This window comes from Sus scrofa, chromosome 3 (genome assembly GCF_000003025.6).
Source record: "Sus scrofa isolate TJ Tabasco breed Duroc chromosome 3, Sscrofa11.1, whole genome shotgun sequence".
Lineage (NCBI taxonomy): Eukaryota > Metazoa > Chordata > Mammalia > Artiodactyla > Suidae > Sus > Sus scrofa.
The window spans coordinates 33,334,104-33,351,850 of record NC_010445.4 but is presented as its reverse complement, the minus strand read 5'-3'; the positions used below and the strand labels follow the sequence as shown (position 1 = coordinate 33,351,850).

At 44.1% G+C, this 17,747-nt stretch overlaps 1 long non-coding RNA gene across 2 annotated transcripts in view; it reads left to right on the top strand.

The window, feature by feature from the left end:
• Nucleotides 1-17,747, top strand: part of LOC102160708 — a 220,514-nt gene that overhangs the window by 146,979 nt on the left and 55,788 nt on the right. For both annotated transcript variants that reach the window (XR_002342430.1, XR_002342431.1), the window contains one exon: nt 2,127-2,187. This is a non-coding gene — a long non-coding RNA (uncharacterized LOC102160708). The remainder of the gene's footprint in view (nt 1-2,126; nt 2,188-17,747) is intronic.

Here is a 17,747-nt window from a genome sequence, read left to right as displayed (position 1 = left end):
GTTCTCTATGTTGTAAATAATGCTGTGAACAAAGCTTTGTGTTTAGAGTATCTCTTTATAGTGTTTTATAGAAGGGGGATTTCTGAGAGTTCCTGTCATGGCATAGCAGAAACAAATCTGACTGATATCCATGAGGACGAGGGTTTGATTCCTGGCCTCACTCAGTGCATCGGGGATCTGGCATTAATGTGAGCTGTGGTGTGGGTTGCACATGCGGCTTGGAACCCACGTTGGTGTGGCTGTGGCATAGGCTGGCAGCTACAGCTCCGGTTCGACCCCTAGCCAGGGAACTTCCATATGCTGTGGGTGCGGCTCTAAAAAAGGCGAAAAAAAAAGGGGTGGGTGGGATTTCTGGATGAAAGAGTTGAACGTTGTTAAGGTTCCTATTACCTTTGTCAAACTCAAGCTTGCGTTTTGGTGTTTGTTGTATAGGTATTGTGATATTTTGGTGCAATCCCCTGAGTCTGATAAGGGTGGTGAAGAGGGATGTGGTATCGGGCTAGTGGATGAAGGATGTTTGGGCATTTCTTGAATGGAAAGTACAGTCACATTCTGAGGTCACCCACAGAAGTGCATTTCCTTCGTGAATAGATGATCTCCTGAAATTGGCTTCTTGTCCGTTTCCTCCACTGCAGTGGTGTTAGCCAAAGCAGGCATGTCAGATCATTTTTGAAGCCATTCCCTTTTTCTCCCTGAATCTTGACATAAAATCCTCCCTCCCTCTTTCCTTCTTTCTTTCTCTTCTTCATCCATATGTTCCTTTGCTCCTTCCTTCCCTCCCTCTTTCCTTTCTTCCTCCTTCCATTCCTTCCTCCTTCCTTCTTCCTTCCTTCCTCCTTCCTTCTTTCCTTCTTCCTTCCTTCTTCCTTGTGTCCGTCCTTCCTTCTTTCCTCTTTCCTTCCTTCCTTCCTTCCTTCCTCTTTCCTTCCTTCCTCCTTCCTTCTTTCCTTCTTTCTTCCTTCCTCCTTCCTCCCTCCTTTCCCTTCTTCATTCATTTGTTCCTTCCCTCCCTCCATCCTCTCCTCCCACCCTCCCTCCCTCCCTTCCTTCCCTCCTTCCTTCTCTCCTATATTTGCTATCAATAATGACCACGTGTTGAGTGCCTACAGGGGCCAGGCACTGTGCATGGCTCTTGGTACCATTATTCATTTAATCCTCTCCACAACACTACCAGCTGCTCCTCACCATCCCTTTAACTTACTGGGAAGCTGAAGCTTAAGAGAGGTTATCCAGCATGCAAACTGGCAGGTGAACAGTGGAACTGGATTCACCTTTTTTCTCAAGCCCACGCTGGTCCACCAAGCCTACCAATAAGGTGACGTGGTGACTCAGCTTGTGTTGGGTTACCTGATGGAGGGCTGCCCTCGTCTTCTGTCTGGTTGTTGGGTGATGCTGTGCTCCTGTGGGTCTGCTGGAAGCACTCCTGTCTGGTCTCTTTGAGAATAGAGGCTGGGTGGTACCATTTCTCCTCAGTATCCAGCATATAGTAGGTGCTTTATCAATATATGTGAAATGAGGGGTTCCCACATTGGTGCAACGGGATCAGTGGTGTCTTGGAAGCACTAGGATGAGCAGGTTGGATCCCCAGCCCAGCACAATGGGTTAAGGATCCTGCATGGCTGCATCTGTGGCTTAGGTTGCAACTGTGGCTCAGATCTGATCCCTGGACTGGGAACTCCACATGCTTACAGGGGGCCACAAAAAAGGGGAAAAAATTATGTGTGAAATGAGTCTTGCTGGAATACCTCAAAGCCTCACTCATCATGCCTGTGTAAGCCTTTGGTTTTGTAGTTGTGTTTTGCTTTGTTTTGTTTTGTTTGGCATAGAGTCTAAAATTTCCTGCTCAACATGGTGCACAGCATCTTCTGGAAATTTTTCTACTCCTTTGCATCCAGTACCAGAAAGACCTAAAGAGCTAAAGACCCATAATTTATGTGAGCTTAGGAGCATGATAATGAAAACCACATCTCAGTTTTCATGGCTTACAGCTCTTCCTTTTTTCTAAGAACAAAAGACGCCAGAGTGGATCGGCATTTGCAGACACATATGAGATCCTTCTATTGAGGGAGCATTGGCAGCCAGTGATGGGTGAACCGATGTTACAAGTGTTTTAATTTTCCCCCTAGGTTTCCCTGCTTAGGAAGGGCGGACTCTCAACGAGAAAGACAGTGACATTAAGGGAAGCAGGTAGGTCATGCTGGAGCCGGACAAAAATAGTTGAAATGAGTGAGATGCAGGCTTTGTCATTTACTAGAGAAATCACCCTTGGAGAGTTTCCTAATCTTTCTGGGCCTCAGTTTCCTTCTATCTAAAATGGGGGAGTTCCTGTCGTCGCTCAGTGGTTAACAAATCTGGCTAGTATCCATGAGAATGTGGGTTCGATCCCTGGCCTTACTCAGTAGGTTAAGGATCCAGCATTACCATGGGCTGTGGTGCAGGTCCCAGATGCAGCTCGGATCCCGTGTTGCTGTGGCTGTGGCGTAGGCTGGCAGCTACAGCTCCGATTCGACCCCTAGCCTGGGAACCTCCAGTGTGGCCCTAAAAAGACAACAATTAAAAAAAAAAGCTAAAATGGGGACAATAATTCTTATCTGGAATTATTGCTTATTGCAGTAATTAAGGTCTTGACGTAATAAATAATTAAACAATAATTAAGGACTTAACATAAATGTAGTATATATTTAGCAGAGAGTCTGGCATTAATTATTATTATTTTAATTTTAAAATTGAGGTCTTGGGAGTTCCCATGGTGGTGCAGCAGAAACAAACCCGACTAGTATCCATGAGGATGCGGGTTGGATCCCTGGCCTCACTCAGTGGGTTAAGGATGCAGCATTGCTGTGAGCTGTGGTATAGCTCACAGATATAACTTGGTCCAAGCATTGCTGTGGCTGTGGTGTAGACAGGCAGCTGCAGGTCCAATTTGGCCCTCAGCCTGCGAACTTCCGTATGCTGCAGTTGCGTCCCTAAAAAACAAACAAAAAAAACCACACACACAAAAAAAAGAAAAAAAATTGAGTTCTTGGCATTAATTATTGATGGTAATACTGTTTCTGTATATCACTCTGTGTCTCTGTATCTATCTATCAACTGGCTATGCTAGTTTTACCTCAATCTTTTGGCAGGGTTCCCCCCAGTATTATTTCTGCAGAGAGAGAGCCTCTGCCTCTCTATAGGTGTTGATGCCAGGTGTCATGTTCCTCACTCTGTTTCTCCTGCTGGCAGAGTTATGTATAATATAGACATGGCCAATAAACATATATTTAGACAATATCATGTTGAGAGCTGGTGAAGATATGGAACAAAAATCAGGAGGAAGGGATAAAGGAGACGGAGGCTGTTTATTTTGGATACAGTGATCAGGGGAGGCTTCTCAGAATTGCTGAGCAAAGGCTTGCCTGAAGCAAGGGTGCAGGCCATGTGGAGAGTGCTGATGGGACAGCAGGCACAGAGGGGCTGAGGCGGAAGTGGATTCTAGAAACATCCAAGAGGCAAGAGGGCCTGAAGCAGAGTGAGTGATACGAGGTGATGTCTGAAGGGAAGGCAGAGCCCAGATCAGGTAGGGGCTCATGGGGCGTGGTAGGGCCTTGATCCTCAGGTAGAGTGTGCAGTAGGGGACGTGGGGGAGTGATGTGACCCCCTCTCCCTGGAGGTGGCATGTCAGTGCTGGGCGCATACAAGGGTGCTCAAGGGGAGGTGCCTATGCTTGTCCGGGCATTAGAGGGAATGGCCCCTGCTAGTGTCATGATGGCCAACAGAGGTAAGACGTGCTCAGGCTGGGCGCTCGGTTTGTCTTGTCTTGTGCGAGTGTGTGTATGTGTGTGAGAGACTGTGGGTTTTGGAGTTGTTTGCTGCTGGTGGCGGTGGTGTGTGTGTGTGTCTGAAAGGGAGAAGTAAGCATGGCTGGACTTGGAATCCCATCATAGGAGAAGGTAGGAACCATTTGGCCAGAGCTGGACTCGGTGTGGGTGGATTTAATATTCATGACTCCAGAAAAATGGAGAAACGTGTCCCATGGCATCTTCCTCAAAAACACAATATAAATTCAGCAAATGGATAAGCAGAGGCTGCTTTTGCTTCCACCCCACAGGAGAACAATTGCAGCTGAACACCTTGGAGAAAGTTATCCCATCTTTGGGTTTGCTAATTCCATTTCTAAAATAGCTCTGAAGTCTTGGCTTGCTCAGGGCGGGGATAATTAAAACTAATGGAGTGAATTTAGGGGTGTGCCTCGGAGACGGAGCGGGCTCCGGCGGTGATGATAGACACTGCGGCTTCTCTGGAGGTAATTGTCAGGTCACTCATCTTCATTTGTATTCATGGAGACACGGAGCCGTTTTCTCGAGGCTGCAAAACCCTTCAGAGGACCCATCTGTGTGTTATGTGTCAGAATTTAGAATTCTTCATTACCTTTTAAGAGTTCTAGGTTTTTACCTACCAGTTACAAATGACTAAGCACGAGACGGTATATGTCTTCTCTCCTTCCTCTGAATAATGAATTTCAGAGATGAAAAGCTAGATAGGGGAGGCAGACACGAGGGAAGGAGGAAGAAAGAAACTCTTTCGTGTACTTAAGGTATAAATATTTATCAAGCACTTAGGTGTGAGACCCTATTTCGTGGCAAATTGTGTTCAAGGTACTGAAGAAACACAAACAGCATAGACAAGGGCTCTCTTTTCATGCACTTTCATTCTAGTTGTGGGAAAAGAAACAGGAAAACCATGAGTTGATGATAAGAATAATGAATGGGGATGGGTCGGAGGGGGCTGGGGGTCAGGGACTGCTCTCAGAGGTTGTGACTTTTGAGCCGAGATTCAAAGACAAGAAGGAAACAGACATCTAAAAATCCGAGGGTGGGCGTTGGAGGCATAAGGAACTTGAGTCTTTTTTTTAAAATTAATTTCATTTTTATTTAAAAAATTTTTATGTATTTTTTCCCATTATAGCTGGTTTACGGTGTTCTGTCAATTTTCTGCTGTACAGCACGGTGACCCAGTTACACATACATGTACACATTCTATTTTCGCATATTATCATGCTCCATCATAACTGACTAGACATAGTTCCCAGTGCTGCACACCAGGATCTCATTGCTAATCCATTCCAAAGGCAATAGTCATTTGCAGCAACATGGATGGAACTAGAGACTCTCATACTGAGTGAAGTAAGCCAGAAAGAGAAAGGCAAATACCATATGATATCACTTATACCTGGAATCTGATATAGGGCACAAATGAACCTTTCCACAGAAAAGAAAATCAGGGACTTGGAGAATAGTCTTGTGGTTGGCAAGGGGGAGAGGGAGGGAGTGGGATGGAGTGGGAACTTGGGGTTAATAGGTGCAGACTATTGCCTTTGAAATGGAACTTGATTTTTGATAGTGCAAAGGGACACGAGAAGGTGGGCTAGGAGGCCACGTGGCAGGTGCAGAGGGTTGGGTTGAGGCTGGATTTCGGAAGGCGAAAGAGATTGGATTTTGTTATAAATGTAAAGAGAGATCATTAAAAGCTTTCTGATTGGGAAATAAAAAGATGTGTTTTGCTCTGAAAACATCTTGATGCTCCACTGGGAGCCGAATGTTAAGGGGTGAGAGTGAAGCAGGGAGCTCACCAAGCAGCTCTCCAGCTGAGATGATGAGGGGAGAGGAGCTGGAGAGAAGCAAGGATTCAGTCACTGGTTTGAAGATGGGGTTGCCATGGAAACAACCATCAATGGATGAATGGATAAACACCATGTGGGGTATACATACAATGGAATATTATTCGGCCACGAGAAAGAAGGAAAAACACTGCCATTTGCAACCACATAACTGGACCTCAAGGATGTTACACTCAGGGAAACAAGTCAGACAGAGAGAGACAAATCTCCCTTATATGCGGAACCTAAAAAAAGCTGAATTTGTAATAGCAGAGTAGAATGGTGGTTACCAGGGGCTGGGGGTGAGGGAATAGGAATGATGTTTAAGGTACAAACTTGCAAAGAATAAGTAAGTCCTGGAGATCTAGTGCCCTCTATGGTGATTATTATAATCATCAAACTTGCTGGGAGACTAGATCTTCATTATTCCTACCACAAAAGGAAATGATAATTATGCAGTGTGGTAGAGGTATCAGCGAATAATAATAGCAGTAATTGTATTGCCATATATAAGTGCATCAAATCAATAGGTTGTACACCTTAAATTTACACAATGTTACAAGTGAAATACATTTCAATAAAAAGAAAGGTGGAGTTGTCACATTTTGCTGGTAAGAACAAGAGGGAATAAAGTGGCTTGTAAGTTTTTGGCCTGAGTGGCTAAGACATGGAGGAGAACTGGTGAGGGGAGTGGGTAAGAGCAGATGGGAAAAGGTGGTTAGAATTCCCAGGTCTGAGTTCGGTGATCTCAAGGCTAAGATGCCAATTAGACATTCAAGTGGAGGCGTCAAAACAGAGAATGATGATATTCCAAAGCAAGAGAGACCATGAAGCTGAGAGGAAGGAAGCCAACAAGGCAAAGATGCCATGTCCCTGCCAAATTTTTTCTCATGGCGCCTGGAACCATTTCCCCCCTGTCTCCACACTGCGGGGCACAGGGTAGAGCTTCCCCTAGATGCCCTGTTCTTATTCTCCTCCAAAACCTTGACTTCCTTCCTATAGAACTCTGGTCCAAAGCATGGCTTTGGCACCCTACACACCTGGATTCAAATCTTAGGGTTTGTCACTTACCAGAGGTGGGATACTGGACAAGTAATATAACCTATTTGAGCCTCAATTTCCCCATCCATAAAATGAAACTCATAAGAAGACCTACCTCTTAGAAGTTCCTGTTGTGGCTCAGTGGTAATAGGCTTGACTAGTATCTATGAGGATGCGAGTTTGATCCCTGGCTTTTCTCAGTGGGTTAAGGATCTAGCATTGCCATGAGCTGCGATGTAGATTACAGACACAGCTCAGATCCCATGTTGCTGTGACTGGTGTAGGCAGGCAACTGCAGCTCCGATTCAACACCTAGGGAACTTCCTTATGCCACATAAGCAGACATAAAAAGCAAAGAAGAAAAAAAAAGACCCACCTCTTGGGGTGATTGATATAACAATAGCTAATCTTTACATTACATGTGTTATTGCAGCCAGTCCTTAGCACAGCCCTAGGAGGTGGGGATTCTGGTTGTTCTCATTCTGCAGATAAGGAAAACGAGGCTCAGTGAGGTCATCTGACTGGTCTAAGACTCCACATCTAGAAACGAGGAGAGAGGAAGTGACTTTTCCAAGTTCATAGCACTGGTCAGTATCCAAGATGATCTTGAAACTGGGGTATCAGGCTCCAGAGTCTGGCCCCCATTCCTTCCTTTTAGCCTAGTTCTTGACCCAGAGCAAGGGCTCAAAAACTGAGAACTGCTCATTTCTCACTGTTCTTGTTTTTTATTACTGTGTCATATTGTGATATCCACTTACTAATTTGCTTCCTTGTCAAACCCAGTAATCCCTCGAGAGGAGGGGCTATAGCTTATTCAGGCTCCATCACTGCACTGAAGAGGGCGTGGCACTCAGCAGGTGTGTAGTGCACGTTGCTTACATGGGAAATGTAAGTGCAGGATGGTCAGCCAGAGTCCCGTCACTTGCCTGCAATGCTTCCAATGAAGTGGACTTCCTCTGTGTTGGAGAGAAAGCTCCCTCCTTACCCAGATGGACCTGGCCTTGCCAGTCTACAGCAAGTGAGGTAGACAATGGAATAAATAGCTCAGCAAGCTTTTCACTCCTGAGCTCCACCCTCAGCGAAAAAAGTGTCTCCTCCGAACAGGAATGAAAGCTCTAAGATGTATTTGGCATCAGCCAAGTGCCCACACAAGCACTAAACATAGCATGAGGGGAGGGGACGGACTCTTTGAGGCAGAACAGGAAACTTCTTCTAATTCATTCTCCTTCCAGCCTGCGAGACAGGGAGTCTGTCGTGGGCAGGACAGTTAAACTGAAATATGGCACAGCTAAGCCTAAGAGATGTTCTAAGGAGGAAAGTCAAGAAACTAACTGAACGGCTAACTTTTTAGGGATGTAGGTGGAATGAGGTCCTGGATATGAGGTCTAATTATTTTGGTCATGTCAATTTCAGAGCCAGGGGCTGGCCTTAAAAAACCCCAAGTCCCCAGGCTCCCGTGAGATGGTTATTTAGTAATAAGGGATATAGGCAGTAGCAGTTTATAATAGCTTTGCAGTTTGTCCACACTTCTTACATGGCATGTCGTTTCCTAAAAGAATGCTCAGTTGTGTCTGCCTATACCCCTTACCTTGGAGTGTGAATGTTCATGAGGATTGTGCCAGCTGCGAGGGTCCAAGGACAGGGAGGGGGAACACTGTGGCTTTCCCCCTTTCTCACATATGCTGACATCCCTCTGGCACCCCAAAGAGGAAGCTGACTGTCCTGAAGCAGAAAAGAGAGCCCAGAAATGCCAGAGGCAGACATCTCCTCTAACAAAAACTCCTGATACTCAGAGATGTTGGAGCACAGAGCCGGTGGGGAGGGGGTGGAGGACATAAGAGATGCACCTGCTCCTTTGGATGAAAGGGTAAAACTTCCCCAAAGTCTCCCTGGGGAACACTCTGCCACCTGGTACTTGCTGCCCTCTGGAGGCGTCACCCATTGTTATGAATCTCAACATCCCTAAGTCAACCTTTGACTCTCTTCCGACATCCCACCGAATCCCTGCCAGGATCGATGTGGGGGTGAGGGGACAGGAACAATCTTAGATGACGCCTTGAGGGACCCTAAATGTCTTTGGCCTGGATTCTAAACCTGTCCTATTCCTGCTCCTTTCCTCTTTCTCCTACCTCACCTCATCATCACCACTACCTTAAAAGCACTATGATATTGTAGACTTTTACAGTACTCAGGGACTTTAGAGTCTGGTTCAAGGTCATCTAGCACTTGAACTTGAGATGAGTGTCCACCTTCTGCATGACTACTTCTAAGGCAGGATTCTCATCCAGGGATGATTTGCATCCCAGGAGAACTCTGGCAATATCTGGAGATGTTCTATGGTCATGATTTTGCAAAGGATGCTACTGGTATCCAATGGAATGCTGTTAAACATCCTACAATGCATACAGGGAAATCCCCTACAAATTACCTGTTTGGAGTTTCTGTTATGGCGCAAAGGGATTGGCAGCATCTCTGCAGCACCAGAATGTAGCTTCAGTCCCCAGCCTTGCACAGTTTTGTTAAAAGGATCTGGCTTTGCTGCAGCTGCGGCATAGGTCACCACTGTGGATGGGATCTGATCTCTGGCCCAGAAACTCCATATGGCGAAGAGCAGCTGAAAAGGAAAGGAAAAAAAAAAAAAAAAAAAAAAAAAGAGAGCGAGAGAGAGAATTACCTGGCCCCAAATGCCAGTAGTGCCGAGGTTGAGAAACCCTCCTTTAGGGGTAGAATTCACTGTTGAGCCCCACTACCATGAGCAGTCCCCTTTGCTTTTGGGTGATTCTAGTATCAGGAAGGCAGGTGTATAAGAGGCAGGTGGCCTTGGTTCAAAGTTACATGGAGAAAGTCAAGATCACACAATTCTGGGTATTGGCAAGGGGATTTAGGAAATCCTACTCTCCCCCATACAAGAAAATTGGAATAAGATCCAGGGTTTAGATGTTGAGGGGAGGGGTAGTAAGTAGGAGATGGCAAATAGAAATGTATTGTAGCCATACTTACTGATTTATTATGTGTTAAACATCCCTGGCTGTCTTCCCTTCTCCCTGTCAGATGCCATCTTTATAGTTGTGTTTTGGTGACTGTAAACATTTATTAGGAGTAGGATGAGATCTCCCCTCCACCGCCCCCATTCTTGGTGGGGAGGCAATCTTCAATAAGACAGAGTAAAGAGACTGGGGTTATATTCCATAATAGCAGCAACTATATTCGGCTCAGAGAGCCAGTATTAAGAAAAAGGTGTGTACTGAAAAAGTAACTATTCTGCAGATTTATTTTGTTTGAGAAAGGGTTATTTGCTTATGGAAAGTCAAGGGTCTCCAAATGATTTTGATCATGTGCCCATTACAGTTTTTTGAGCATTATTTTCCCTACAATGTGTAGGTTTAAAAATTGCAAACATGAACCACTGTATTCATACATTATGCAGCTTATAAAATAGATACAAAACAATAAGTTACTGTCAAAGGAAACAATAGATATTTTATTTATGCACCTCAATAAATTGTCCTGCCTAACTCCAAGCACTAACATGGATGCTTTCTTAGTTAAAACATGTGTGGCACTTACTACATGCCAGGCACAGTCCTCAAACTTTATACATATTAGCTCATTTAACCCTCATAATACCACTAAGAGGTAGGAATAATTGTCATTCCCAGCTCACAGATAAACAAATACAGGCACAGAGAAGTTGAGTAACTTTCCCAAGGTCACACAGCTACTAAGTGGTAGATCAGGGATTCAAGCCTAATCAGATCGGCTCTAGAATGTTCGTTCTAACCACTGCAATCAACTGCTCTCACATGAGGACAGTGAAAGGACTGATACCTTATCCTAAAAGAGGGGAAGGATTTAGATATAACGTTCAGGAGCTGAGGGTTTTAAAGAATTCCTTTATGATAGAGGACGACCTTGGCAGCAGAGCAGTAAAGACTAAGAATCAGAGGGTAAGAAGAGGAGGAACAGGCAGAGGCCAGTGAAGAGATCAACTCCCAGAGGCTCCCAGAAGTGGATTCTGATGGGATTGAAAGGAGTTGTTTTTTTTTTTTTAATTGAAATATAATTGATTTACAATGTTGTTGATTTCAGGTGTACAGCAAAGTAATTCAGTTACATCTGTGTATCTGGCTGCCTATCTATCTATCTATCTATCTTCTTTTTCAGATTCTTTTCCATTATAGGTTATTACAAGATACTGACCATAGTTCCCCGGGCTGTACAGTAGGTCCTTGTTGTTTAGGTACTTTATATTCAGTAGTGCGTATCTGCTAAGAGAAAGGCAAGGGAACCCTCTGCACCGTGTGCTGTGCTTCATGAGTGGACACGACTGTGTGTTAGATCCTTTTCTTTCTGGTAACACCCTGGACCCCCTACGTCTTCTTGATGTTGGGAAAGATGGAGGAATCGCAGTCATAGAGACTTCCAAGAGCTTTCACACAATCTTGATACCCTGACTGTGTGTGTGTGTGTGGTTTTCTCGCATGGTTTGCATCCTCTACCACATACCTACTGCCATGGAGAACTCCAGAAACCAACCCCTCAAGACAGAGAGGCAAACAAACAAAGTTTTCTATACAAACTCACATTTTTTTATGTGAATGAACCCTTACAGATCTTTTTGGTGTCTTTAGGAACCATATAGCGAGACTTATAGAAGATGGAATCTTGGGTACCAGTAGTATGAGCCACTTCTCCTGAATGAGGATGAAGGAAAGAGTAAGATGTTTGACTGAGATCCTATGATGCAGCCAGCTGGGGGCAGAGCCAAGGCAGGCATCTGGGTCTCCGGTCTGCATGGCTCCTTGTGGGCTAATAGGCCAGGTTTCAAAAATATCTTCCAAGTCAAATAGGGGTGAGCTCAGCTCGGGGATAGTGGGGAAGGAAATTTTTGTTTTCTCTCAAGCTACTAGGAAACTTGCTTAAAATAAAGCGTAAATCCACTGAAAGTCCTTATTATGAGCAAATTGTCTCCAAAACTCATATACAGAAGCCCTAATCCCTAGTACCTCAGATTATATTTGCAGACAGGGTCTTTAAAGAGATGGTAAGGAGGAGTTGCCACTGTGGCTCAGAGGGTTAAGAACCTGACATTGTCTCTGTAAGGACGCAGGTTTGATCCATGGCCTCACTCAATGGGTTAAGAATCCAGTGTTGCCGCAGGCTGCATCACAGGTCACAGATGCATCTCGGATCTGGCGTTGCTGTGGCTGTGGTGTAGGCCAGCAGCTGCAGCTCTGATTCAACCCCCAGCCTGGGAACTTCCATTCGCTGCAGGTGTGGCCTTAAAAAAAGAGAGAGAGAGAGATGATTAAGTTGAAGTGAGGCCCTTGGGGTGGGACTAATCCAATCTGACTGATGTAAAGCAGCGGAAATGTGGAGACACTGGGACTGTACCTTCAGAGAAAAGACCATGTGAGGACACAGGGGAAGGTGGCTGTTTGCAACCCAAGGGGAATGGCCTCAGGAGAAACCAGCCCTGCCAACAGCTGGATCTCGGACTTCCAGCCTCCAGAAGTGAGAGAAAACTAACATCTGTTGTTTAAGCCATGCAATCTATTGTATTTTGTTCTTGCAGCCTGAGCAGATGAATACACCCCCCCCAACACACATCTAGTAATCACAGCAGTAGCTAATATCTATCTTCAAATGAATTTCTCATTTAATCTCCATAGAAGCTCTATGATATAAACATAATGATGAGCTGCTTTTTACACACAGGGAGGAAACAGCCGCTGGAGAAGTGAGGATAGGGCTGGATGGGTTGAGTTCCACAGACCTGCTCTTTTTTGTTACTGGGGTTGCCATGGTAACAAGCAGGTGGGGGTAGTCACTGCTCAGAAGGAGAGGATGCCTCTGCGTCACCTGTTTTACAGGGTTACCTCAGTCAACGCCAGAAGTTGGGTCCCTCCATCTCATCCTTACCAACTGCCTCCTTGTGAGTCTTTAGTCCTTTGAAGAAATATCTTAAGCTCCTACTATGTGCTAAGCACTGAGCTGTGCTCTGGGGCACCAGCAGTGATCACAGTCGCATGGTCGGCCTTGCCTTTGAGGAGCTCTGGCGCAGGTGGCACTGACAGTTCCTCCTCTGAGTTTTCCAAGTTCTTTCCATCTTCTGACAAGTCATGCATCATGTCTGACAGGGGAAATGATGCTCTCGACAGTGACAAATTTATGAGTTTTGACTGTTTGTGAAGTTCCCTAATTAATTCTTTACAGACTTCTATTGGCAACTGATTTTGTGTGTTGAGTTCAAAAGCAGATTCGGATGAATGATGGTTGAATATTCTGCTCCCTTTGGAGCCTCACCCTCCGTGCTTCATGCTGTTCATCTCCCTGCTTTCCAGAAGCGCTGTTCCTCTGGCAGGGATGCTGGGCAGGTGGTTTCCATGGCATAAGATGACAGAGTCAGCATCCACCCTGTCGGCCAGGAACCCCTGGGCTGTCTCCTGAGCAACCTGGACTGTCTACCCCCCGCCTCAGCACCACAAGGATTGCTTTTACATTTCTGTGTCTGCTCAAGAGCCTGATGTGACTGAACAAATCCAGGAGAGGAGCTACAGTGAACCTCCATCCAGAGAGAGAGGAAGAGAGAGGGAGGAAGTGAGGATGGAAGACGGGGAGGAGTGAGGGAGGAATTGGGAAAGAGAAAGAGAGAAACACTGAGTCAGAAATGTAGAGATAAAGAAAGGAAGAGAATGCACCTGAAGTGAGAGAAATAGATAATAATAGTAATAGCTAATATCAAGTGCTTGCTCTGTGCCAGGCACCGTGCTGGGTGCTGCTAGCTACGTTATCACATTTACCCTTTATGACGACCTTATAAGGTAAATACTATTGTTTTCCTTACTTTTTGAAGTGAGAAAATGAGCTCAGAGAGACTAAATAAATTGCCTGAGTTCACAGTTTGTAAAGCCTGGAGCCAGTCTGCAAGTTCAGGCGGAGGGATCTGGAAGATACACTTTTAATTACTGTTGTTGAGAGACAAGGAAACAGAGCGGGTCTGAGAACTCTAGAGGGAAGATTGAGAGAACACACACACACACACACACACACACACACACACCACCCCCCCACCCCCAGACAGAGGGAGACACACTGATATGTGAGAGAAACTGAGAAAAAGACAGCGTTCAAGAAAGGATACAAATGACCTTATTTATAAAACAGAAGTCGATCCACAGACATAGAAAACAGACTTACAGTTACCAAAGGGGAAAGAGGTGGGGGAAGAATGAGAAGTTTGGGATGAATATATAACATTACTATACATAAGATAGATGATTCCTTCCTATAGCAGGGATGTGCTATACAGCACAGGGAACTAGTCTTGGTATTTTGTAATAACCTATAAGGGAAAAGAATCTGAAAAAGAATATATATTTGTTTTATATATATTCAGTTTTATATATATATATAAATATTCAATTTTATATATATTCAGTTTATATATATAAAATTATAAATATAATGCATATACAATATAGATAATATATAACATAATTTATATATTTTACATAGAATATAAAATTTATAATATAAAATACTCATTTTCATATATATAAAATGTTCAGTTTTTATATATATTTATACTTTATAATATAAAATACCAGCTTAAACATATATAATATAAAATATTCAGTTTATTATATATAATATAAAATATTCAGCTTATATATATTATGTGTAATATAAAATATTCAGTTTATATGTAAATGTATATTTTATATATGTATAAATACATATATTTTACTTATATATAATATAAAATAAGTAATTGTATATTTTCTATATAAATAATATATTTTGTATATTACAAATATTTACATATAAATTTGTATGTGGTATAAATTTTATAATATAAAATATTCAGTTTTATATATTAAGTTATATATATATAAATATTTGTTTTGCTGTACGCCTGAAACTAACACAACAGTGTAAACCAGCTGTACTTCAATACAAAAATTCAAAGAAGATCCTGTTGTATGGCAAAGGGAACTATATCCAGTCACTTGAGATGGACCATGATGGAGGATAATGTGAGAAAAAAATGTATATATATGTACATGGGTTACTTTGCCATACAGTAGAAATTGACAGAACAATGTAAATCAACTATAGTGGAAAACATAAAAATTATAAAATAAAAAATAAAAAAACCCAAAAAACAAAAAAACAAAAAATTCAAAGAAAGAAAAATAAAGAAAAATATGCTGAGATTGGGGTAATTGATGTGCCCAGAGGACAACAGAGGGGCAGAGAGAGAGCGCGAAGGAGGAGAGACACAGAGGGGCTTTTGCAAAGAGAACACTGTCCCTTCATGTGAGGTGAAAACATCTGGGGACATGGAGTTCCCGGTCGTGGCTCAGTGGTTAACAAATCTGACTAGGAACCATGAGGTTGCAGGTTCGATCCCTGGCCTCGTCAGTGGGTTAAGGATCCAGCATTGCTGTGACCTATGGTGTAGGTCGCAGACGAGGCTCGGATCTGGAGTTGCTATGGCTGTGGTGTAGGCCAGCAGCTATAGCGTGGATTAGACCCTAGCCTGGGAACCTCCATATGCTGCAGGTGCAGCCCTAGAAAAAGACAAAAAAAAAAAAAAAATCTGAGGACAACAATAGCATGTATTGTAATGACGGCATGTGCCCAACATCAGTAGACAGCTTTCCTTTTTTTAATTCAGTTCCCGTTATCATTCACGGTCTAGAAGTGCTGAAACACGCTCCAGAGCCCACAGTGGGACCCACAGGTTTTGGAGGTGCAAGTGTCTGAATTCAGAACTCTGACCCCACAGCTCGTGTTTTTTTCAGCGGCGGGAAGCCAGGAGAGACAGCTGGTGTTTGACAGGCATGTGTGATGGGTGGTGGAGGCGAAGGAAGGATGGAAGGGTATAGAGGTCATCTGAGCTCCTGCTGTCCCGTCCATTCTGGGCCTTCCTGGTGGCTGGTAACCAGAGAGCTTGGCGAAGATGGCCGGGTAGGAGTGGGGAGATTGACAGCGTGGAATGAAGGTGGTTGGCCATTTGATATGTGAAATCTCATTTACTCCTCACACCAGGCCTATGCCTCAGGAGTATCATCCTTATTCTGTAGATAAGGGAACACAAATTGTAGGTGGTAGAAGTGGGACTAGAGCCCTGGCAGCCTCGATCAAGAGCCCTTGGCCCTAGGCCCATGGAGAAGCTGAAAAAGTGGCCAGTGGTGAGCACGTAGGGACTGCAGAGGAGCTGCAGACTTGTTTGCAAGCAGCCTTCCTGGCCCTTTTTGCAAGGAGACCATGGAAGGCCTGGGCATCCATCAGCTGGACAGGTCAAACGTCCGGGACTTTCAGTAAGGAAACAAATCTGAATTAACTGGGAGGTAAACACTTGGCGATGCTCAATTCCCTACGTGGTGCAACCAAGCAATGCTGACACCTCTGCAACTTTTGTCCCCAATCATCCTTGACACCAAGTGTGGTAGATGAGGCACTGTTGGACTGTTTCCAGTTTAATTCTGCTCTGCTGACTCCATAGTGCTGGGGCTCAGGGAGGGGCAAGGATCCATCCTCCATGTGCCCTTGACTGATTGATTGAGCCATAATCAATCAAAAGTCCCCTATCCCAGGTCACTGTGGGCTACGGAAACCCAGTCACAGGACTGTTATCATCCGCAACAAGAAGTGTGTTTCACGGGCATAACACTAAGCTTAACTGGTAGATGAGAACGTTCTGGGGAGGAAAGATAAAGTGAAGGGTAAGGACTTGGACTGTGTGGGAGAACAGACCTGTTTTTGAACTTGCTGAACTCTGCCACTTACTAGCTGTGTGATCTTGAGCAAGTGGCTCAACTTCTCTGAAATGCCATTGTGTTTCACATCTTGTGCTTTCATCATATGAGTCACAGAAGCTACTGGAAACACAGTCCCCGCTCGTGCACCCAGAAGTAATTATCTACTTAACCATGGTGGCAAGGACTACATCAGGACAGTCCCCAAAGGTCAGGATAGAGTGGTCAAGAAGGGTTTTCTGGCTGAGGCAGAACGTGAGCTGAACTCCTCCTCATCAACAGGGTCATCATTGTCCCTGTCACCATTGTCACATTAACTACCACCTCTGGAATATTAATTATGGGCCAGCACAACACTATAAACGATCCACATATTCTGCAATTATTTCTCGGAGCCATCTTGAATTATTTATCTCCTGTCATAAAAGTGGAACCTGAAGCTTCAAGACAGAATGTACCTTATTCACGGTCACAGAGCTGGAAAGCGGCAGAGACAAATGTTCAGACCCACCTGACTGCAAAGTTCAGGGGGCCCCAAAACAGACCTTTATTTCTTGCTTTGCTTTCTAGCTGAATGTCCACAGCATTCGTAGGCCTTTTCCCTTTGAAATTGAATTGTTCTTTACTGTTGGCTTCTGTTATAATTTTGGAGATAATTCATCTTCATCACCGGTGTCTCTTCCACTGGCACCAGCTTTTCCAACTTCGGTTTAAGTTATTTGTGGTCATAATGTTCTCTTGGTCTCTCTGCCAAGTAGTTAATGGTGTATAAACATATGCTTAAGTGCACCCGAGGATCTCACTGCTAGCTTGTCCTTTGGAAGAGTGATGATTTCCATTGTTCTGGGAGGACAGGTCCCTGAATTATCAGAAGAGCGTGTCTGTCCATTGAAGCTACATTTAAATGACATCAGTACACTGGCTACCACTCTGCGTGAGAATGTTTCCCTGATTCCGGCAACAAAAGACCTTGCTGGAGCATTTGTTAATATGATTTTTTTGATTTTTTTTTTTCAGTAACAAAGCTTAACTTGAATTATCTTGCACAAGAAAGTTTCTTGGGAGGAGACTGGGGCATCTCAGAGAATCCAAGGAGATGTTAAAAAAAAAAAAATGTGTGACTTACAAAAAAAAAAAAAAAGGACTGCTGCAGGAAACTACATAAAAGGAACTTATGGCTCATTGCTCTTGAATTTTGTGACCAAATGCCTAGAGCTGGGTCAGGTGGGCTTCTCCTCTGGGTCTACCAGTGTTTCATGCTTAAGCCCCAGTCAGGTGCTGCGGCTTAACTTGTACCAGTT